This window comes from Prionailurus bengalensis, chromosome C2 (genome assembly GCF_016509475.1).
Source record: "Prionailurus bengalensis isolate Pbe53 chromosome C2, Fcat_Pben_1.1_paternal_pri, whole genome shotgun sequence".
Taxonomy (NCBI): domain Eukaryota; kingdom Metazoa; phylum Chordata; class Mammalia; order Carnivora; family Felidae; genus Prionailurus; species Prionailurus bengalensis.
Genome location: NC_057350.1, coordinates 126,821,254 through 126,845,880, shown reverse-complemented (window position 1 = coordinate 126,845,880; position 24,627 = coordinate 126,821,254).

The following is a 24,627-nucleotide window of genomic DNA, read 5'->3' as shown; positions in this document are numbered from 1 at the left end:
TACTTTCTTGAGGGTTTTTATCAAGAAAGGATGCTGTATTTTGTCACATCCTTTCTCTGCATCTGTTGAGAGGATCATGTTGCTCTTGTCCTTTCTTTTATTGATGTGATGAATCACATTGATTGTTTTGCAAATATTGAACCAACCCTGCCTCCCAGGTATAAATCCCACTTGGTTGTGGTGAATAATATTTTTAATGTATTGTTGGATCCAGTTGGCTAATATCTTGTTGAGGATTTTTGCATCCATGTTCATCACGGAAATTGGTCTATAGTTTTCCTTTTTAGTGGGGTCTTTGTGTGGTTTTGGAATCAAGGTAATGCTGGCTTCCTAGAAAGAGTTTGGAAGTTTTCCTTCCATTTCTATTGTTTGGAACAGCTTCAAGAGAATAGGTTTAACTCTTCTTTAAATGTTTGGTAGAATTCCCCTGGAAAGTCATCTGGCCCTGGACTCATGTTTTTGGGGAGATTTTTGATTACTAATTTGATTTCTTTACTGGTTATGGGTCTGTTCGAGTTTTGTTTCTTCCTGTTTCAGTTTTGATTGTTTATATGTTTCTAGGAATTTGTCCATTTCTCCAAGATTTCCCATTTTATTGGAGTGTAATTGCTCATAATATTCTCTTATTATTGTTTGTATTTCTGCTGTGTTGGTTGTGATCTCTTCTCATTCAATCTTGATTTTATTTATTTGGGTCCTTTGCTTTTGCTTTTTGATCAAACTGGCTAGTGGGTTATCAATTTTGTTAACTCTTTCAAAGAACCAGCTTCTGGTTTCATTGATCTGTTCTACTGTGGGTTTTTTTTGTTTTTTTGTTTTATATAGCATTGATTTCTGCTCTAATCTTTATTGTTTCCTGTCTTCTGCTGGTTTGGGGTTGTATTTGCTGTTCCTTTTCTACCTCTTAAGGTGTAAGGTTATGTTGAGTATCTGAGACCTTTCTTCCTTCGTTAGGAAGAACTGGATTGCTATAACTTCCCTCTTAAGCCCAGCTTTGCTTTGTCAACCCAGGTTTTGGGCTGTGGTATTATCATTTTCATTGGCTTCCATGTACTTTTTAATTTCCTCTTTAACTTCTTGGTTAGCCCATTCATTTTTTTGTGGGATGTTCTTTAGTATCCAAGTGTTTGTTATCTTTCCACATTTTTTCTTGTGTTTGATTTCGAGTTTCATAGCATTGTGGTTTGAGAATATGCATGGTATGATCTTGATCTTTTGGTATTTGTTGAAGGCTGATTTGTGTCCCAGTACGTGATCTATTCTGGAGAATGTTCCATGTACACTGGAGAAGAATGTGTATTCCTCTGCTTTAGGATGTAATGTTCTGAATATATCTGTTAAGTCCGTGTGGTCCAGTGTGTCATTCAAAGCCATTGTTTCCTTGTTGATGTTCTGTTTAGATGGTCTGTCCATTGCTGTAAGTGGGGTGAACTCCCCTACTATCATGGTATTATTATTAATGAGTTTCTTTATGTTTGTGATTAATTGGTTTATATATTTGGGTTATACCAAATTTGGAGCATGTTTACAATTATTAGGTCTTCTTGGTGGATAGACCCATTAATTATGATAACGCCCTTCTTCATCTCTCGTTACAGTCTTTATTTTAAAGTCTAGATTGTCTGTTATAAGTATGGTTACTCTGGCTTTCTTTTGTCAACCATTAGTAGGATAGATGGTTGTCTATCCCCCTTCTTTCAATCTGAAGGTGTCAGTAGGTCTAATGTGGTTCTCTTGTAAACAGCATATAGATGGATCTTGTTTTCTTATCCATTCTATTACCCTATGTCTTTTGGTTGCAGCATTTAGTCCATTCACGTTTAAAGTGAGTACTGAAAGATATCAATTTATTGCCATTATGTTGCTTGTAGAGTTGGAGTTTATGGTAGTGTTCTGTGGTCCTTTCTAGTCTTTGTTGCCCTTGGTCTTTATTTATTTAATTTTTTCATCTTTTCTCCTCTCAGAGAGTCCCCCTTAAAATTTCTTTCAGGGCTGGTTTAGTGGTAACAAACTCCTTTAATTTTTGTTTGTCTGGGAAATTTTAATCTCTCCTTCTATTTTGAATGACAGCCTTTCTGGATAAAGAATTCTTGGCTGCATATTTTTCCAATTCAACACATTGAATATATCCTGCCACTCCTTTCTGGCCTGCCAAGTTTCTGTGGATAGGTCTGCTGCAAATCTGATCTATTTTCCCTTGTAGGTTAGGGACTTTTTTTCCCTTGCTGCTTTCATGATTCTTTCCTTGCCTGAGTATTTTGTGAATTTGACTATGATATGCCTTGTTGATGGTTGGTTTTTGTTGAATCTAATGGGAGTCCTCTGTGCTTCCTGGATTTTGATGTCTGTGTCTTTCCCCAGGTTAGGAGAGTTTTCCACTATGATTTGCTCACATAACCCTTCTATCCCTTGTCCTCTCTCTTCATCTTGTGGGGTCCCTATGATTCTGATGTTGTTCCTTTTCAATGAGTCACTGATTTCTCTAATTCTTAAATCATGCTCTTTTGCCTTAGTCTCCTCTTTTTTCTGCTTCATTATTCTCTATAAGTTTGTCCTCTATATCGCTGATTCACTGTTCTTTGTCCTCCACCCTTGCTGTTGTGGTTTTCATTTGAGATTGCAGCTCAGTTATAGCATTTTTTATTTCATGCTGACTAGCTTTTACTTCTTTTATCTCCACAGAATGGGATTCTAATCTATTTTTAACCCCAGCTAGTATTCCTATAATCGTGATTCTAAATTCTTAGACATCTTGCTTGTATCTGTGTTGATTAAGTTCCTGGCTGTTATTTCTTCCTGCTGTTTCTTTTGGTTTGAAGTCCTTTGTTTCATCATTTTGAAGGAATAAAAGGATTTAATAAGGTAAAAAAATTAAAATAAAAAAATTAAAAGGAACGCACACAAAAATCAAATTAGTGATGCTAGATCTTAGGTGTGTTTTGGTCTGGTTGTTGAAAGGAGCTTGATAGATTAGAGAAAAAAGGGGAGAGAAAAACAAAAAAGGAAAACGTTTGAAAATTTGAAAAAATGAATACAATGAAATAGAATAAAATGAAATGGAAGTAAAATAGAATTTGAAGAATTTACAAAAAAAAGTAAAAAATGTAGAAAAAATTAAATATATTTAATAAAAATTGAAAATAAAAATGAATTTTTTCTCTTTCTGTATTTAAGAAAAAGAAAAGAAATGAAAAACAAAAAATTGAATAGATGGACAAGCGAACAGATTGAAATACGATTGAAATTACATCATTTTCCCCTAGAAGTCAAATTCTGAAGCACTTTATAGTCTGTAAAGTAAGCAGGCAGAGAGACTTACTGAAGAGCGAGATTGGCCCATTTGGGTGGGGCTTAGTGTAATGGCTTCTTTTCCACTAGATGGTGCTGCTTAGCTTACTGGGGTGGATTGTTGTGGTGCTTGTAGGTGTGTAAGCACATGCGCGGGAGGAGTGAAAATGGTGTCACCCAGGTACCCAGTATCTAGTATCGGAACTCTTCTTCCCCGTTAGTAATCATGCACCCATTTTTTGTCTCCAGCTTCTGTCCACTCTCTGCTTTTACATTATCTGTGACCAGGCCATCAGGTTGCTTGGCAATACCTCCCTCCTCAGTTTTTTCTCAGATGTGGCTCTGTGTCCCAACTCCTCACTTCTGAGGGACTGAGGCTTTGACTCGCTCATATCCTCTGAGGGAGGGTCTCAATGAGCAATGGCTGGGTGCCAGCCACACTCAGGAACATTTACAGGACCGTGGTGCTGCCCATGCCCAGAGACTGAGGCTGGGTGCCAGCCCACCCCAGAAAAAGTTCACACTATCATGTAGCAGCAGCAGCGTTTCAGGGATTATGGTAAGTCACAACACATCTGGCACCAGGCTTCCCCTTAACATCCTTTTTCCAGCACCAGCGAATATGTTTGTGCTCTGGGGTCTGTTGGCACCTTTGCTTGTGGGGTGGCTGCACAGCTTCCACCAAATGTCCTCACAGCAGGGGAGCCGCCTCTTCCCATGTGGCTGAAGACCCCCTGACCTCATCCTCTGCTCCTGGTGATTCGCCCTTCCCACCAGAGCACCACCAGGTATTGAACTGCAGAGTTTCAGACTCTGCACACACCCCCCCCCCCTTTATAGACTCTTAATGGAATTTAAACCCTCTCCTTTCTCCTTTCTCCCTTTTTTGTTCAGTCCCTGCAGCTGTTACCACTTTTCCACTTTCTCTCCAGCTGCTTTTGTCGAGGGGTGCTTTTCCCATACTCTCCCCCCATCTCAGTCCTCTCTCCACAAGCACAAACAGCTTCCTGCTCTCCACGGGTTGTCTCTCACCCAGCTCACCTCTCTGTGCTCTGTACCTGCTGTGTTCTGTGGTTCAGGTTGTGCACATTGTTGTGTTAATCCTCAAATCAGTTTTCTAGGTGTGCAGGATGATTTAGTGTTGATCTGGCTGTATTTCATGGACATGAGATGCCAAAAAATCTTCCATGCTGTTTCGACATCATGGCCCCTTGGGAACAAATTCCTGAGAAGAGCCGGTTCAACAGGTTTCCATCTTCAGCTGGATGACTTGTGAAGCACCACAACAGCAGGGCCTGGAACCCAGGCATCCAGGTTGGATACCAACTCAACAGACCTCATTCCCGTGCTGCAGAGCACACGCCTTCATGTCATGGCGCTCACAGTATACATCAGCTGGGGCTCTCTTTTTATCTTATTTTGCTTTCCTTCCCCTATGTTCTTCTGTTTTGTTTCTTAAACTCCACTTCTGAGTGAAATCATATGATATTTGTCTTTCTCTGCCTGACTTATTTTACTTAGTGTAATACACTCTAATTCCTTCCATGTTGTTGCAAATGATAAGATTCCATTCTTTTTCATTGCAAAGTAATATTCATATATATTCATAATATTCATATATATATATATACCACATCTTCTTTATCCATTAGTTAGTTGATGGACATTTGGGACCTTTCCATAATTTGGCTGTTATCAATAGTACTGTTATAAACATTGGGGTGTATGTACCCCTTGAATCAGCATTTTGGTATACTTTGGATAAATACCTAGTATTGCAATTCCCAGGTCAAAGGGTAGTTTTATTTTTAATTTTTTTAGGAAACTCCTTACTGTTTCCAGAGTGGCTGCAGCAGTTTGCATTCCCCAACAGTGAAAGGAAGTAAACTTGTTTCTTAGCTGAAGAGATTTTGAGCAGAATCTGTGTATGAGGTCATAGGAGACCAGGAGGGAAGGGAGGTCCTGAGAACATGAGCCTCTGGAATCCATGGAGACTGTGGGAAGGGCTTTGGGTTTCCAAAGGCAATTGGTCATGTTAATTTTGCCGAAATCTCAAGGGATAGAGAGGCCCCAGCTGACTACATTTCAAGAGAAAGTGTTCAATGTGAGTAACATGGTGGATTAGAGTACTTAAACTCTGGTGGAAAATTTGTCTCGAAATATTTACACCTATTGTTTCCTCAGGTTGGACTAACTTTTATTGAATGTCTGTTTGTTCTGGGTACTGTGTGAGGTCTTTTATGTTGTTTTATTTGATATTCATAATAGCCTTATGAAGAAATGGCTGCAAGTATCTTCTTTGTGTAGATGAGGCAATGGACTCACCCAGAGTCAGAGAGCTGGAATGTGCTGGATTCAAAATGAGGTCCTCAGATTTCCAGTATGAAGCCATTTCTTATAAATGTGACTTTAGTTGTTGACACCTATGAGAGAGAGGGTAGGTGGGTGGATGCCCAGTGATAAAAATGAACACAAATTTAGAATAATTTGAAGTGGATGGGTTTGTCTAGAAATGATGAAGAGAGAAAACTAGAGGATTAAAGGCAAGGGAAAAGAAGGGGGGGGGAGAGAGGGTCTGGGTACTGACTCTACTGTCCTGTTTGCCCTTCACGCTGTAACACTATATATCAACATGCTGATTGGTAGCCTGCTCCATATCAGGGATATGGCCAAAAGATTTCATGTGCTTCCCTGGAGAGTTGTGTTGAGAAAGATTCAGAGGCTCAGTTCTGGCTCAGTGCTAAAGTTCTGTGATAATTGAGCAGTGTCTGCCACAAGTAAGGGAAATGGAAGTGGAGGCATAAATGGTGCTTATTTGTCACTTCTGAATATAACAAACAACCTTGCTTCTTAGGTTTCCTTTCTCCAAACAAATTTAGCTTCATGTTCTTTTAACTTTCACCCAGAAATCTTTGTAGCCTTTTGGGCACTTTTTTTTTATACAGTCTCGTATCCACATCAAGGTCTTCATGCATGTTTATAAGCAAGAATGACATATTAATCTGTTTCTTGGTGGTGGTGGGGGCACTTAAATGAAGAAACAGAAAGCAGACCCACCCTCCTCGTTGTGCTCATTTTGGCCACTCTCACCATTGCTGGCCTTCACCATACGTCCTTTTCTTACCTTCTGAAAAGTATGGTGCTGAGCTTCTTTATTTCTTAAAGTACATTGACACTTGCTTGATTTTGAGAATTTTAAAGAATTTTTCAAAATCCCTTACAGTGACTGGAAATACCCTGGGGTGTTGCAAGTTCAGAGTTGGGGATTACTGTGGAAAAGCCAAAGCTATGCCTATGTTCATAATAACCAATGGAAAAGTGCTGCTCTGGTTGTTTTGTCTGTTGAATAGCTGATGGCGGTTATTTTTGCATCAGATAGAATAAGTGGATCAGACAGATAGCACACACACAACAGATGGTGCTTGTATTTACATGACACCAAAATATATTTGTCTTAAAGACAACATCGTGGAACAATAGAATTGAGCCTGACTTGTTTTATATTTTCCACTGATTTGACTGTTTAGATCAGCCTCAGTGAGGCAGCTTAGAGTGCTGGGAAGAACGTGGGCTTGGAGCAGACAGAGCTGGATTGGAATCTTGGTTCTGTTCCTTGTGAGCCCTGTGACTTGGTGTCCTAGTTTGGAAGATGAGATCAATGGCATAATGATACTAATTTCACTTTGTATACTTGAGAGTTAACAGGAAAAATGTATACAGAAATGTGTACTGCATATTCAGTAAATGCTTGTTCTTCCTTTTTTATCCTTCCCTCTCAGCAAAAGCTGAGAAGTGTGATGGTGGTTAGTGGCTACCATAATTGCAGATGCGAGAAATAGACTTCCTAAAATCCAGACACCAGTGGAGGACAGAGGAAATTCCTGGAAACACAGATAATTATCTGTGTCTTGTCCCTCATTCCAGTGAATCTGGGAGTCTGGGTAAGGCATGGGGCAGAATACCTCTAGGTTTTAAATCTACTCCTCTACACAGGAAGGCTGCCTCTTTCCTCATATTGAGGAAGGACAAAAATAAAGAAGGGGAACCAGATTGTATGAACCAAGGTGAAGACAAAACTTGGGGCAGGAGAGAAAGCCATCAGCTTCAGTTTCTCCACCTTCTTTATGAAGAAGAAAATAGGAGGCTCTTTGGGAGTACAAGTCCAGAAAGAATGTACATCTTCCTTTAGGCTTAAGGAGAAGGAAAAGCTGGAGATCCCAAAGATCTGATTGGCGAAGAAGCCATTTTTATGGTTTAAGTAAGGTAGCAAAGGTAAGTGGAGGTGTAGTGGTTGCAAGTTGCCAGTTATGGCTGCCAGTTTCAGTCTCAAAATCATGAATGATTCTTGTATCTGTATGATAATGTGTGTGTGTGTGTGTGTGTGTGTGTGTGTGTGTGTGTGTGTGTCTTAGATCCTGTTTTAGTTTCCCAGGGTTGCTGTAACAAAGTACCAGAAATAATTGGGTGACTCAAAATAACAGAAATCTTAACAGTTCTGGAGGTTAGAAGTGTAAGATCAAGGTGTCAGCAGAGCCATACTTCTTATGAAAATTTTAAGGGACGATTCTTCCTTGCCTTTTCTTAGCTTCTGGTGATTTTCTGGTGATCCTTAGTGTTCCTTGGCTTGCAACTGTGTCATTCTCTACTTCTCTTGCCACACAGCATTCTCTATGTGTGTCTGTGTGTCTCTTCTTACAAAGACATCAGTCACATTGGATAAGGGCCCATTCTAGTGATCTCATCTTAATTTCATTACACCTGCAAAGAGCCTGTGTATCCAAAGAAAGTCACATTCACAGGTACCAGGTGTTAGGACTACAGTGGATCTTTTTGGGGGGGCCACAATTCACCAATAACAGGCCCCTTTGGGAGTCTAATGCAATCTGTGGCTTCTCTACAGGAAAATGCACATGTGTACAGAGTACAGCATTTTGCAGGTGATTTTAGGGAGTTCACAGACTCGTGAAGCCTGTGTGGACTCTTTAGGACTTTCTACTCAAAGTGTGATCCCACAGCATAAGCATAACCTGGGAGCTTTTTAGAAATGCACAATCTCAGGCCCCAACCTTGATCTGCTGTATCAAAATCTACATTTTGATGTAATTCCTCAAGCAATTTGTAGGCGTATCACAGTTTGATAAATACTGCAGCCCCCAGATGAAGCACCAGTCTTCTCCCTCTCTTTCTCTTATCCCATGTCTGGTTTCTCATTGGTAGTATCAGGCTCACCTGCTCAAATATTGTCCCCAACCATTTAACACATCTGCTCCCACTGCAGCCAGATCAGTATTCTCTCCATGCTTTAGGTAGACCATACCCATTCTCTCTTTCCTTGCTTGGAACACCTTGTCATCAGTAGCAAATATTCCTCAGCACCTGTTTGACACAAAGCATAATGTTATCATTTATTCTATGAACTTAGATCGAGCAACTGTTGTGTGCTAGGCCCTGTATAAGGAAGGAAAGGCCGTGGTCCTGTCTCTGAAAGAGCTCCCTAGCTGGCTGCTTCTCCTCTCTGCCTGTCCACACCAAGGACCATCCCAACTCTTCCTGAGCACCCTCCTTGGAACTGTAGCAGCCATCTTTTTACCTTTTTTTTGGTCACCGTCAAGAGAAGCACTGTTTGAAGTTTGCTAGCAATTTTGTTCTAACAGTCATCAGTTCATTCTTGGGGTAGACTGTTCATTTGGGAAAAATCTCTAGAGTGGGTCTTTTTAGTACACAAATGCAAGTCAATTTGCTGAATTTACTAAATATACAAGTTTATCTTTTAAACTTATTTTAAGAATTGTTTTTCTCAAATATATTTAACGAATGTGAATTTTTTGAATATAGTTTATGAATATTTTTGTTTTTTGTAAATAGATTCAATTAAGATAGTTTTTCTCAATTGTCCATCCAACTGCCTTTTCTCTTTCTGCATTTGATTCCCTTGCCCTATACCTTTTCTTTGTTTTCCCATATCACTCACTTTCTTCTCGCACAGTGTAGCATTTATTATATTTATTATCCTATGAAGGCAAGAATATTTTGTTCATTGCTCTTTTTCAAGTTCCTAGATTAAGCCCTGGCTTATAAAATTTACCTAGTAATATTGTTGAATAAATGGATATGTACTTTTTCTGAATATAACTAAAATTTATGGATTTCATATAAAATTTTCTTAGGATGTATTTATTTATTTTATATATTCTAATATATAAGTCATTTTACTATTGATAACATTTTCATATTTACAGGTTGTTTTACAAATTTCATCAAATCACCAGCTCACTGAATTTACCAAATGACAAATGCACTGATTCATAAGGACTTTTTACTATGAAGTTTACAGCAATTTGAGATGGTTTTAGCAACTTTGGAAAAAGTTATAACTTATAGCTTTTCATTTATCTTTCTAACAGTGTTTAAGAAGTGTTACTTCTATTTGTATCTGCCCCAGTTGGGGGGAGTTGGGGCAGAAGGAGGGGCTTTTCTCCAGGAGAAGGTTAGCAGGGGTGAGTTGGTGCCCAACCCAGCATGGGCTGCTGACCCTGGGGGAGTCCGGGCTGCAGGTCAAGCTGAGGTTGAGGTGGGTATGGGTGGTGGAAGATGGGACACAGAGATAGAAAGCTGAGGACAGATGACAGTCTGAAGACACTGGCTCATGGCTCCCAACAGCCTCTTCAGTCCTGCCAATTATTCCAACACAGATTTTTCAAATTTGCTTTCTGTGAATTGACCTAGACCACTCATTGTTGTGGAGGGAAACTGAATTCTACAAAAAGCTGATTATAGTTTCTGCAGTCCAAGTTGTTAGGTGCCCTAATTATTAATGCAAATTGGGTAGAATGTGCATGAGGACATGCTCTTGAACCTTTAGAAAAATACTTTTTATCCCTTTCTAAATGAAGATACATTTTAGATTGTTCTATTGGATCCCATACCTAATGCTATTTAGCTTGACTGGATCACACTCTATTAAGTGTGCTGCCTCTGTGTCTGGGCCATGTGTGGGGTTTCCCCTTAAGGGAATAAATGCTCCTCCATGGAAGTTCCTCATGGGCTTGGAAAAGCGGAATTTTTGTCTTCCTTGGGGATAGGGAGAGTGGGGCACTGGAGGAGGAGGAGCTGGAGATTTCTATGGGTGTCTGTTCTAGTACTTGATGTGTAACAACTAGTCAGGACCACTGAGGCTGATTTGTCCGAGTGAGCCCCCGGGTTACCTCTTATTATAGCAGTGGAAGAGCTTGTGTCCCTGTTTGGATGGAATTGGGGCAAGAGAATTGTGATGGATAGAGAAGTCACCAAGTTGTGAGGAAACTGCAGAGTTAGTGAACACCAGTGGGTGAGAGCAGTGTTATCTGTCAGAGGCAACAGATGAGCATGGAGGACAGATCTAGGGAACATGTGAGTCCTCCCTGGGGCTGGGCAATAGTGGCAGCTGAGACTGAAGAGATACCTTGTCATCATGCCACAGCCTAGGAAGTGATATGCCAGGAGGAGGACTCAAGATGGACTCCAGGGCTCATGTAATAATTTATTTATTATATCAGACAATGTCTTTAAAGAATAGAAACATACAGAGATGATATTATGATAAGTAGGGTGAGATCTGTGATGGCACCCTTGCACTTGGCTATGTAATTCTTGAGAGACAATGATGATGGGGAGCACTAGGCCTCTGAATTCAAAGACTACCTCCATCACTCACTAAGCTTTACTTTGCTCAGCTGTACTTAACTAGTGTTGTTGTGAAAAATAGGGGCGCCTGGGTGGCGCAGTCGGTTAAGCGTCCGACTTCAACCAGGTCACGATCTCGCGGTCCGTGAGTTCGAGCCCCGCATCGGGCTCTGGGCTGATGGCTCAGAGCCTGGAGCCTGCTTCCGATTCTGTGTCTCCCTCTCTCTCTGCCCCTCCCCCATTCATGTTCTGTCTCTCTCTGTCCCAAAAATAAATAAACGTTGAAAAAAAATTTTTTTTAAAAATTAGATGTAATTAAATTAAATATTGTGAAGCTTTTGAAGCAGTTTCTGGTCTCTGGAAAGTCTCAATATAGGTCATTATTAAAAAAAAATTTTTTTAATGTTTATGTTTGACAGAGACAGAGACAGAATGTGAGTGGGTTAGGAGCATAGAGAAAGGGAGACACAGAATCTGAAGCAAGTTCCAGGCTCCGAGCTGTTAGCACAGAGCCTGTTGTGGGGCTTGAACTCATGAACTGTGAGATCATGACCTGAGCTGAAGTCGAATGCTCAACTGACTGAGCCACCCAGGCATCCCTATATTGGTCATTATTACTGTTACTACTCTTTCTAGATTTTCCTTGTAAAAAACAGCATGAGTTTTAGAAACAAACTGCTTCAACAACATATACAGTAAAACCTTGGATTGTGAGTAACTTGTTCTGCGAGTGTTCCACAAGATGAGCAAACATTTCTAATACAATTCAATTCAATTGTAATTCAGTTTTAACTTGATATATGAGCAACATCTTGCAATACAAGTAGTATGTGATGCTCAATGTCGCATGATCACAACTGAGCCAATGGATCCTCTCTCTCTCTCTCTCTCTGTCTCTCTGTCTCTCTCTTTCTCTTTCTCTTTCTCTCTGTGGGATTGTGGGTGATTGTCTCCCATGCTTGGATGCTCGGTTTCAGGCCATGGTGTTTGGCAGAAATCAGTGATTTTTCAGAACATTGGAAGGTGCCACAACTGGCACTAGTGTATTTTTTGTCATTTCAAAGCACCTATGTCCAGTCCTTTGCTTTTCCATACAAGAGTAAACTTAGGCATGCTTTACTTCATTCTAGGTCAGGCTACCTGCGGATATAGACCCTTCCTCTGCTGCCTTATTGCCAGTTATATGACATATAGTATATGGCAAGAGTTGATTAATACTGTGTTGTAGTCAGCATCTGTTAGTGATAGTGGAAGTTGTGCTACACAACAACCCTCCTCTCTCTTGTCTCCTTCACACCAGCCATGAAGGTTTTCAAAGTAAGTGCAGGTTGATTTGTTTATTTTTCTTTATATTTTGTATTTTATTTATTATTTTGTATTATATTACAGTATTATCATTTTTATATGAATATTTTCGGGTTGTGGAATGATCATCGGAGTTTTCATTATTTCTTATAGGGAAATTTACTTTGGTATACAAGTACTTTGGATTACAAGCATGTTTCCAGAATGAATTATGCTTGCAAACCAAGGTTTTACTATATTTCATTAGGTTTTCATGGGAGCCTATGAAGTAGCATGAAAGAATTGACAGAGAAACACATCTAAATCTATTTTCCTCTGGGGAGCCTTTCAGTAAACTTCCCCCCATCACCCCCAGGAAGTGTTAACAATCCTCCCTGGGATCCACAAGAAACCCATGAGTCCTAGATCACATTTAGGGATATAATTCTCATAAATATACACTTCTCTGACAGACTGGGACTATCTGAAGACTTTTATGGAGCCTGGATCAGATCCTATTAATTTTATATTATCCCCAGCATCTATACTAAGCTTCATCATATTTATTTAGTGAATACATAAATAAACAGACTTTGAAATTCTTACTCCTGATTAAGATCATATTATAACACAGAAAGGAGAAAAATTAACTGAGGTTTTTCAAATATTACTCAAAGTTACTCCTGATTAAGATCATATTATAACACAGAAAGGAGAAAAATTAACTGAGGTTTTTCAAATATTACTCAAAGTCTTACCTGTTCTTTCTGAATGTGTAGCTAAATCTGCCTTCCAGAGCCTTACCCTGTACTGCTCTAGTTTTAAAGAAGTGCTTTCCTAGAGGCTGACTTGGAAGGCCTGGGCTGATTCCCCAACCTGTAATAAAGTGTATGTATAAAGATAGCAGTGTTGTCATACAATTTAATTAGTACATCATTCAGACATTTGGACCAATGCCTGGCTCTTTTTTTGTATGTTCATTTAGCTTTTAGTCTAACTCCCACATGAAATAAACAAAAAGGCTAATTGCTTTTGGATTTAGCACTGGGTGAAATACCTGGATTCATTATGTGAATCATATTTTATAGGTGGATTAAGGGTTATATTGGTAAATGAAAAATTCTAGGATGACAGCTGTAATACTTAAAGCAAGGCAATTGAAAGGTTTGGTCTCCCAGAGGTAGCATATGCCTCCATCTGACATGTTCCTAGTTTTCATAGCAGCATAAAATGTTTGCACGTTGATGAGAACATTGTCTCAGGATGGTAAGATTTTATATCTCCTTACTCTGTAACAGTGGTGTGCTGGTAAATGTTTAAGAACCAGCTCTTCAGGAAAAAGGAAAAAGTACAGATTTGTAGTGCTTACCAATTTCCAAGGTGTCAATATTCCCACCATAGTTTATTTCAGACCACTAATGAGGAGTTGGGAAGAAAGGCACATAATTGGCTCTCTTTCAGCTCATTTGAGCTGCTTTTTTTGCTGGTGATACAAGGTGGAGGTGGACCCAGAGCTCAAAGCCTGAGTAGATTTTCCAGTAGTTTCTGCAGATGTCTGATGGGGGCAGGCAGGAAGATGTGGTTTCCTTATCTTGAGTATATCTAGGGTCAGCAGAAGAGGATGTCCCTCTCCAACTCCCTGGAGAGTGAGGGAGGCAGATGAAAGAAACTTCCCTCCATCTTGCATTTTCACCTGTGCTTCAGGCAGCTTGGTTAGGACATGCACATAGCCTTTATTGTCAGATAGACTGTTTGCTGCCACATATTTTCCACATCCATATAATGAAGGACTGATTGGGGAATTTATAGGGTGTAATGGGTTTTGAAAGCATTTGGCACAGTGCATGGCACTCAGTGAATGGCAGCTGTTACTATCTGGGGACTGAGGTAGTACCTGACGTAGGAAAGAAGATGGGACTTATCCCCAGCCAATGCTCATTGTACCTTTTGTGTGCCAAATGTTCTGCTTAGTGCTGGATTACAGAGAATATTCAGGCCTGGGCTCTGTATTTGGGGGTTGGCTGCATATGGGAGATCTCTGTGGAGTGTGGTTTGGATTAGTCACAGAACCTGCCTCTTTCTCATTTCCCATGACAGTTACTGTGTGATTATTATACTCCAATCAGAGTTTTGGCTCCAGCTGCCTGGCAGCAGATGTACAGACCACCTGGGACAAACAAGAGTTTTTCTTGTGGTCCTCCAGGCATGGCAGGTCCTCCAGGGGGCTAGAAGTTTGAGTCCCTCAGCTATAGAACCAGCACTGTCATCTGGCAGCTTCCCTAACAAATGATTGCCGCATGTGAATTAAGAGTGAAGTTGGGGCCCTACCTAAAGTCTCAAAGAGAATTTGTGAAAATGACAATAACTAGTATGGTTTAGCCCTTATCCTGTGCCAGGCATTGTGCTGAGCACTTTACAGCAATTATTCATTTGGCCCTCACAATACCCCTAAGAGGTTAAGCTTCTTGCTCAAGATCACACTGTAGAGTCAGTGGTGGGATGCTGTTCAGATGGTTTGACTCCCAAATCTAAGCTGTTTGCCCCTAAATTATATCATCTCTCCCTCCCCCCCCCCTTCTCTCAACCTGGAAAATGGACATTATGATTCATATTCCTGATTAACACTGCACAGGCACAAATCATGCATGTCCTTAAGTCCTTCATTCAGCTCTTCTGTCCACTGCCCCAGGAAGCCTGGTCCTGAAAGTGCCTCTCATGGCACCTACTCAGGAAACGAATTTGGTTAACTCCTCCTTAACCCTATCTGACCATGTCCTGCTATGCCAGTTAAATTCCATGACCTAGTCTCACTCCCACATATTACACTGATGGAATGTGTCTTCCACTGGTTTTACCAAGGGGGTACCTGAATTTGGAGTCCAAAACTCAGCACTGCCCATGGTGTAACTGGCTCAGGGCTCAAGTGGATGATTTTCTTGCCAAACATCCAATTGAGTTAGTGAGCATTTACAAAAATATTGTGACTGAGAAAAACCTAAAGGTTCTATGGGGGAAAACATGTGGGGAGTCATGAATGGGAGCCAGAGGGCAGACTGTGGTAGATATCCTCTAAAATGGCCCTCCCTGACCTCATGTCCTAGTATTTTTGCCCTTCTGCAATCCTCTCTCATCGAATGTGAGCTGGACCTAGTGACTCACTTCTAACCAATACAATCCCTCAGAAATGATGGGATGTCACTTTTGAGGTTGGTTTACGAAAAAGACTGACTTCTAACTCCTAAGTCTCTCTTGCTCTGTCTTAGAGCTCTCACTGTAGGGAGAGCAAGTTGCCATGTTGCAAGTAACCCTGTGGAGAGGCCCAGATAGCAAGGAATTAAGATAGTCCACCATCAGCCATCAAGGGCCTGAGGCCTGTCAATCCCCAAATGAATAAGCTTCAAAGCAGATCCTTCCCCCACAAAACTCCCTCATTCACACTGGGCTTAGGATGACTGTGGCATAGATATTTCCATAGAATTTCATTTCCTAAAAATGCTAACTTTTACTCATAAGCTAAGGAACGCTTTCTATAATTAGTAACTACTTCAAACCAAAGACTCAAAAAAATTAAATTTTCTTTCAAAGTACTTTTAACAATACCTAGTGGTTGAGGCAGGGCATGACTTATAAATAGTATCTCCTTAGAGCTAAGTTTTTAATGGGTACTGGAACTCAGAAAGCACTACAATTAAACTCCTTTAAACACATTCTAGAATCCAGGCTTGTCAAATAGTATACCTGGCTGTATGACTAATTAATAAAATTATCAAAGTTTCCCTGTGTAGAATCAATTTTGCAACAAGCATTCTTTCCAAATTATTATTATTTCTATCAAGGTTGATATTAAAAGCTATACCCAAACATTTCATACACCTGGCTGATGGTCCAGCTGACATTTGCTCTGTATTGGTGATAGATACCCCAGTTCCTTGCCCATTGGGCAAGGTATCTTTGAGGTGTGTTGTATCCTGCTTCCACAGATGACCCTGCAGAATTTAGCCCCAGTGGACCACTCTGGTAACCTTTACATGAACATACCCTGTACTGGCTTCTTTCCCCTCCCTGTCTTATTCTCCATATCCCTACCTATCTGCTTCCTGGGACCACTTCCCAAAGAAACCACCAGCACTCAAATGTTTTTGAATGCCTGCCTCTGTGGACCTCAACCTAAGACCATATTTAGTGTTGTCCATGGTCCTAGCTCTCTGTAGCAATAACTTTGAGAGCTTACTATGTACCAACCACTGTGCAAACACTTGATTAAGCTGTTGCCTTGTTTACTAACTGATTTTACTGCTGCCTCAGTTCTGAGGTGTTGGTGAGAAAGCAGAGATGCTCAGCCTGTATAGAATGAAGTTCACTTGGAGAGTCTACCCTTGCCTCCAGCCACAGGGCAGACCCTCATCTTTGTCATTGGGAATGAATAGCCCCGGAAGCCTGAGGTGCCACCAGTGAGAATGCAGTGTAAAGGACAAGGCTTGGCGCTGGGAATTGAGAGTTGGATCTTGTGGTCCTGGATTTGATACTGACCAGTTGTATGTTGAGCAGGTCATTAAAATTCCATGAGAACTGGTTTATTCATCTAGAAAGCAAAGAGGCTAGGCAAGGTCAGCTTTTCTAAGATGTGTTCTGTAGAAACAATGGCTTCTCTAGAAATTTTCTGAAATAAAATTCCTTGTTTAAAGAAATGTGGGATATGTTCCTTAACAAGTCTCCTCTGGTGTATTCGTAATACACAGGTAACATGTTCAAGACTATGAGTCTTACATGAAATAAATCTTTTTAACATTGTTTAACTCAGTGTTTCCCACACTGTTTTGCCCATAGAATTCCTTTTAGGCACAACATCTATTAATGTCCTGCAGAATTACTGTTAGAAAGAATGGGGATTCCTGGGGCACCTGGATGGCTCAGTCAGTTAAGCATCCAACTTTGGCTCAGGTCATGATCTCATGGCTAGTGAGTTCGAACTCCACATCAGGCTCTGTGCTGACAGCTCAGAGCCTGGAGTCTGCTTCAGAATCTGTGTCTCTGTCTCTCTCTGCCCACCTGCTCCTCCCCCCCCCCCCCCGCCCTAGCTCACGCTCTGTCTCTCTTAAAAATAAATAAACATTAAAAAAAAAAAAAAGAATGGGGATTCCTGGACTCATGGCCAGAGGGCTTTCCACAGCTGCCATTGAATGACTGGAATATTTGTTAAAGATATGAGAAGAGTGCATGATGGTGTAACTAGCAATATGAATTTATGGAAGAGTAGTTCTGGGGGGAGACTAAAAACAAGCTTAAGGCCATACTCTAGACTCTGTGGGCACAACTGGTTACTGTGCCTTTCTGAGCACTGTTCTGCTTCTGAGACCAGCAAGGAGGCTTTCAGGTACTTTGTGTAAATGATGGGCTGTGAGGTAAATGGCAGGAGAAGCAGGTGCAGAGTGGTGGTTCTCAGTGTAGAGTCCCGGGAACCCACATTCTCCTTCCCCACTTTGACCAATGGGGATGCAGGTGTGCTGTCTGCTTGTTTCTTGGGTCCTTCTTTTACATGTGTTTCAAGCCTTAAGCTTTCAGAAGAGCCTAATGATATCTCTTATTTTTGCTGGCCTCCAATCCATTCCCTCCATCTTAGTAATAACCCTTCTGTTGTCCTGGGGGAAACTCTCCCCCAACACTCAAGCCATGTATTCAGTCTCACTACCTAACTATAGGGCCACAATATGATACAGTCCTGGGACAGTGGACATATTTCACTCAGGGATCAGCAAGTCAGCCAAGTGGGTCCAATGGGACTCAGTTATGGGACTTTTTTATTTTGGATGTTGGGACAAAAAACTCTTTGTCAGTCCCCAGAATGTGAGCTAGAGATGCCATAGCCTCTACCTGGAGCAGCCAGCCAAAAGAAAAACTCGACACAACGGCAAAAGAATCAGAGGGAGGGGGCTGAGGCCTGTACATGGGTTAAGAAACATGCTTAAGCCAATTAAAACTTCCACTTATTAAAGAAAAAGAGGTGTGGTCAGTGTTTAGGATTTTTGCTTTTCATGAAGATTGGTCTCTGACTTAAAATGAGGTGTGAACATGAGGCAACTTTGCCAATTTCTTCAAGTATCTAGGGAGTTTTTGTTACTCTTTTCAGAGCTCAGTGAGAGTCTCAAAATTAAAAAAGAGATCGAGAGGGGTGCCTGGGTGTCTCAGTTGGTTGAATGTCTGACTCTTGATTTTGGCTCAGGTCATGATCCCAAGGTTGTGGGGTCAAGCCCTGCGTCAAACCCTGCATTGGGCTCCACGCTGGGCATAGAACCTGCTTGAGATTCATTCCCTGTCTCTCTCTCTCCCTCTCTCCCCCCTGCTCCTCTCCCCTGCTTGCATTCTCTCTCTGTATCTCTCTGTCTCTCTCTAAAAATAAAATAAATCTTGTGTGTGTGTGTGTGTGTGTGAGAGAGAGAGAGAGAGAGAGAGAGAGAGAGAGAGAGAAGAGAAGAGAAGAGAAGAGAAGAGAAGAGAAGAGAAGAGAAGAGAAGAGAAGAGAAGAGAACTTCCCATAGGAAAGCTTTCCACTGTGAAGGATATTAAGACCTAAAAGTCAGCACTTTTAGTCTTTTTGGTCACAGTCTTAGCTAGGGCTGCTGTAACAAAGTACATAGACTGAGTGACTTATAAGCAACCAAAATTTATTTCTTGCAGTTCTGGAGGATGGAAGTCCAAGATCAGGATACCAGAGTGGTGGGGTTCTAGTGAGGGACCTCTTCTGGGTTGCAGACAACTAACTTCTTATATCCTCAAGTGGTAGAAAGAGTGAGCTAGCTCTCTGGCCTCTTCTTATAAAGGCATTAATTCCATTCATGATGGCCGCAACCTCATGACCGAATTACCTCCCAAAGGCCTCGCTTCCAAGCCCTATCACACTGGGGGTTAGATATCAACCTATGAATTTTGGAGGGGGGGGCACAGATATTCAGTCCACAACAGTAATTCTTCTTGGAAGTTTAAGCAAGATAGTTTCAGCTGATGTATAAAACTCTAGCTCTCTTAAAAAGTCAGGAAGAAATTAAGACATGATATCTTTGAAATTATTTCTTCTCTTTGCTCCTCATTAAGTTGCTTTCTTCTTCATCCATGCTTCTGCCCTTATTTTTATTGATGTTGTAAAATTCAACTTTTACCACTAATTAAATCCATTAGGAGTTGAAAAGGCATCCCAGCTGTTGGAGAGATCACAGCTATCTTTTTGTTTTAAACCAGCAGTGTTTTACATTTTAACACTGTTCATTTTAATAATCCACTGTGGATTCACCACTTGTCATATAACAGTACAAGTATTTTCCATTCCTTTGAAAGAGAATTTGACACTTGGGTCATTTCACACTTCTTAGGAGAACAAAAGAGGACTCAGCTTTGACTGCAGCCAGTTGTGTGTATGTGTATGCACATGCACACACACCTGTGTTTGTGTGATCACTTTATTTTCTCTCAGTATAAACAAAAGTGATTGAACTGTTTTAGCCACAAGATTTATCTCTTGATTAAAGTCTGGCAGGACCCTTTACAACACCAAACAAGTTGTTCCATGATCTTCTCAGGTGATTGTAGTGCAACTGGCTACATTAAAAGACAGTATATTGGAATCCAGGTTTTCCCAGCTTGGCTTCACCAATTCTCCTTAGTCCCTGGGGCTCTCATGCTGTGAGGGGAGGAGGAGCCGGAGGCCAGGCTCTCTCCAGGGCTCCTTCCCTGCATTTAACAGTGTGTTGATGCTGTGTTCTGTCTGGCAGCCAGCTGGAGCCTCCATGGCCCACTGAGTCCAAAAGCCTGGATTATGGACTAGAATTTTCCATATTTTAACACCTAATCCCAAAATGTTTGTTTATCACCAGAGCCTCCATGTTAGTCCCTTTCTCCATTTCTCGTCAGTTGAAAATGAAGTGAACTTTACCCAGGTCACTTTGGCTCTGGCGTCCAGCAGGCTCCTCTTCAACTTTCCATTTCTTTCTGGATAACAGCTCAACCCTTTAGCAGGACATTCAAGGTCCTCCTGGACCTGGCCTTTGCATTGTTTTCAACCTTACCCTCATCCCTTCCTCCTATATCTCAGCCATGTCAGATGCCATAAAGGGTCGTAGACTTCTGGCTGCTTAATGCTCTCATCCCTGGATGTCAGGGACTTGCTTCTCATCTGTTAAAATGTCCATTGTGAAGCTACCTTCTCAAGACTACCTTGGGTATATTGGCTGACCTCTCGCCTGTGTGAGTAAATTTCCACAGCAACTGTGACTATTAAGATAAATTCATTAGCTAATTAATTAAAATATCTCTTTCTTTAAACTGTCAGCTCCTGTGGAGAGCCACATCTCATTTACCTCTCCATCTTTAACACCTGGCACAATACCTGAACCCCATAGGAGCTCAGCAAATATTTGCTGGATGAAGGAATGCAGCAGACAACACTACTGATAGTTCATGTTAGAGAGAAATCACCACGGCAGTGTTCTATGTCTTGACAGGGGTTTTCCTTTTACAGGCATGTACATTTGTCAAAACTCATGGAATGGCAAACTTAAAATTCATGCAATTCACTTTATGTAAATTTCACCTAGGAAAAGGTATTGTAAATAAACCTTGAACTCTGGTTAATGAGAAGTGTGCTGAAGTATTTAGGAGGGTAGTATACTGGTGTCTGCAACTTACTTTGAAATGCACAAAGAATGAGATGGATTGGTGAATGGAGAGGGAAGGTGGATAAATGTATAGCAAATATAGCAAACTGCTAATTATAGAGTCTAGATGGTGAGTACATGGGTGTACATGTCACAATCGGTTAAACTTTTCTACCTGTTTGAAAATACTCATAATAAAATACAAGAAATAAAGAAATCACCAAAAGACATACTTCTTGTTTACTGAGCCATGAAACCCAGGGATTAGTTTTGAAGCAATATTGTATCTAAAGATAACTCAAACATTTACAGGTTAACCAGCTACTTAAAATCCCCAGTGCATGCCTTTTCCATAGTGTGGGAAACTTCCCGCAGCCTCTCAGTCTCCTACCTGCAAAGCTTGCTGTCTATCGTTCATGGCATCTGGTCCTGTTAGCTTCATCCTGCCCTTATCCCTGCCTTCTGTGTAAGGAGCAGCCCCATAGGCAGGACTTATGGACATACCCCGTTCCCCTGCTGAGACAGCTTCTTACTTCTTTGCTTTTTTTTTTTTTTTTAATCTGTTCAGGTGGCTCTTGTCCTTTGTCTTTTAGAATCAAGGAGGGGTAAGAACGTGAGGACAAAAGGTTCATTGCTCTGGACCACAGTTACAAAAGGGAAAGTTGGGAGACTTGCACGTGAAAAACATTTACTAGAGGGAATAAATTATCTCTTTCTCCTCAAAAACAGAAGTGAGGAAACTGAAGACAACAAATGCTTTCTTTGGAAAAGGTATATGGTTTCTTTTATCAGTATTTGCTCTTTTTCATTTTATTAGCAGAAAATACATTATAAAAAATAAAGCGTCTGAAACCTCTTTCCCTTAAAACACGTGAAATACATATATTTGGCTGTATTTGGGCAGCAATGTTTTGAAAAAAAAATTAGGTGGCAACAGAATGCATCCTTTCCATCCCTATAAACTTCAAGTAAGCACTCTTTTAGCCTCCAGTCAGTGTTTAATCAGCATACCATAACTTTTATGGGACGGAAATGAAATGCTTCTGAGATACTAAATTTCAAATGTTGCTGTAAACTTTGGTCATCTGAGTTTGATTTCCATATGATGGCCCCATCCACTGTGATGATGGGGATAATGATGATTGTTGGTGTTGATTATTTGGGAAAATGCATGTGCATAGACACACACCATCATACCCTTCATCTGCTTGGTGTCTTCAGCGTATTGGACAGGGAGGAAGTAGCAAAGATGAATCACAGCTATTGTTATGTATCAAAAACAAACATACTTGACATGAATTTTGAGGTAACATCAGTGTATTAGTTAGGAAGCTTTTATCTTAAAGTAATGCATGAGATTAAATAATAAAGAACATTTATTAATTCATGTAACCGTAACGTCTAAGTTTAGGTAAAGTCTAACCTAGAGGTTCATGATATCATCAGGGCCCTGTCTTCATTTCTTTGCAGTTCTCTACATTTTGACTTCATCATCAAGCTGGTCTGTTTTGTGTTAGTAAAATGGCTGGAGGAATATTAGACCTCCAATTTCCAGAGAAGGAGAGAAAGCTCTTGACCCAGTCAATACAATAAAAGCCCTGCTTTAGTTTGATTAGGCTCCCTAAGGTCCTCTGACCCGCCAGCTAATGAATAACTGTAGCTAGGAAATGGAATGTGCTGGTTTGCTTAGGCTTAAGTCATGTGCTCCACCTTTGGCACCAGAGAGCAGAGTTAGCTTCCTTAGAACCACATGGATCTCCAAATGGATCCCCAGATGAAAAAATGCAGAGGGAGGAATGGACATTGAAGTTATCACAAATGTCCACTACAAATCATTAACTTCCCTCTTGTGACCTCATTGAAGTCAAGTTTCCTCAATAAAAATCAAGTGATGAAGAGCAGACAGACGTCATTTTCCTTGGCTATGTAAAAATAAACATCGAATATGCTAAGGGTATGAAAAGACATTGAAAACAGGGAGTGCTTTTTGATATCCCAATTCAATAGGCTGGCACATTTTTATTTCTATTTTTCTCACCAGAATGACATTGACATGAATCTATTCTCCCTCTGCTGGTTCATTTGGCAGAGTTTGCAGGTCAACATATATAGAAAGATGTAAGTACAGGAATGGGGCAGAGAAAAAGGAAGAGGAGCATTTAAATATGTGTTGAAGTGTGTAAAGGAAGAGAATGCACATTCATTGAGTACCTATGACAACAGGCCAGGTAGGCAGTTATGATTTTTGTTGTTTTGTTCTTTTAGCACAGAAAATTCTGAAAGTGAAGGATTGAAAATGCAATAGAAAGAAAGTGCTGTAAAAGGTAAAGATATTCAAGGAAAAGATAAGGGAAGGGAAAATCCTTGACCCAGGAAAGGATAGAAGATAGGGTGAGAACAGGACTCAAAAAATATGTAGTTAGTTTGAACTCTGCCTGTAACTGTGGGCTTTCCATGTGGTAAACTGCACAAAAAGCAAGAATTGCTGTGAAAAGATCATTGGGCCAGAAACCAGGAGACTTGGGTCAGCCTTGCACATATATATATATATATATATCTCACTGCCACAACATGTGAGAGTCTGTGTGCCCTCTGTGCCTTGAAGGACAATATTCCTACTCTGTAATTGTGAGTTCCTGAAGGGGAAACATAGTCCAGAGTGAGGACAAAAAATGAAGAAGAGAAGAATTTACTACTCAGAAAATCATGGACAGTCAGTAAAGAAATTGGGCTAAATAGATGATCAATGAGTTAGAAACTTCTTTTGATCTATTAATGTCTATGTTTCTATTATCTATCTCTCCACCTAGTTAACTATCCATGTATCATCTGTATTCCTTTCTGGATTTTGCAAGAGTTGAGGATGCATATAGAAACCTGTATAATAAAATACAGGTGCCTGGGTGGCTCATTTTGTTAAGTGTCTGGTTCTTGATTTCAGCTCAGGTCATGATCTCACAGTTCCTGGGATTGAGCCCACATCAGGCTCTGCACTATCAGTGCAGTGCTTGGGATTCTCTCTCTCCTCTCTCTCTGCCCCTCCCCTGCACTCTCTCTCTCTCTCAAAATAAATAGTTTCCTTTAAAAAGGAAGCTTGTAATAATAAAATGGTGATATATAAATAAACAATTTTGGATGGGGATGTATAAATTAGAAACATGATGTGGATATGTGGGCCCAACTTAATTTCCACAATTGAGCTGTAAGTTTGGCTCTGAGCTTTCTGGCAGATAAGGGAGGAAAAGGAAAAATCACCTGGTGTATAATCTTCAATATTTAGAACATTACAAATACTAGTTCTTTAGTGTGGGAAACCAAACTTCTCACAGAAATAGGTTCTTAAAGGAAATTGCTCACACAGGGTGCAGAGGACTGGAAGGTAAGGGCATTGAGTGGGAGGACTTGCTGCTGAACACAATGAAAGGAGAGAACTTAAGAGTAGTGTGAAAGTGTTTTTGTACAGCTTAGCTCAGGTTGGTACAGAAAGGAGGAGCGCTTTAAAGACACAGTAACATGAAGCAACAATGGGCTGATGGGGACAGGGAGTAAATCTGAAAAGAATTCCCAAGTTGGAGAAATGGTTTGTGCTTTGGAGCCTATGATGAAGTAATTTGTGAAATGAGGAGTACTGCTTGCTTCTGATAAGTGTGACTGAGTATCTGTCCTGTCTCAGTGTCTAAATGGGCAAGGCTGGGGGACGTGCCTTCAGCCTCACCCCTCTCCTCTGTCTTTACAGTCCAGTTTTCCA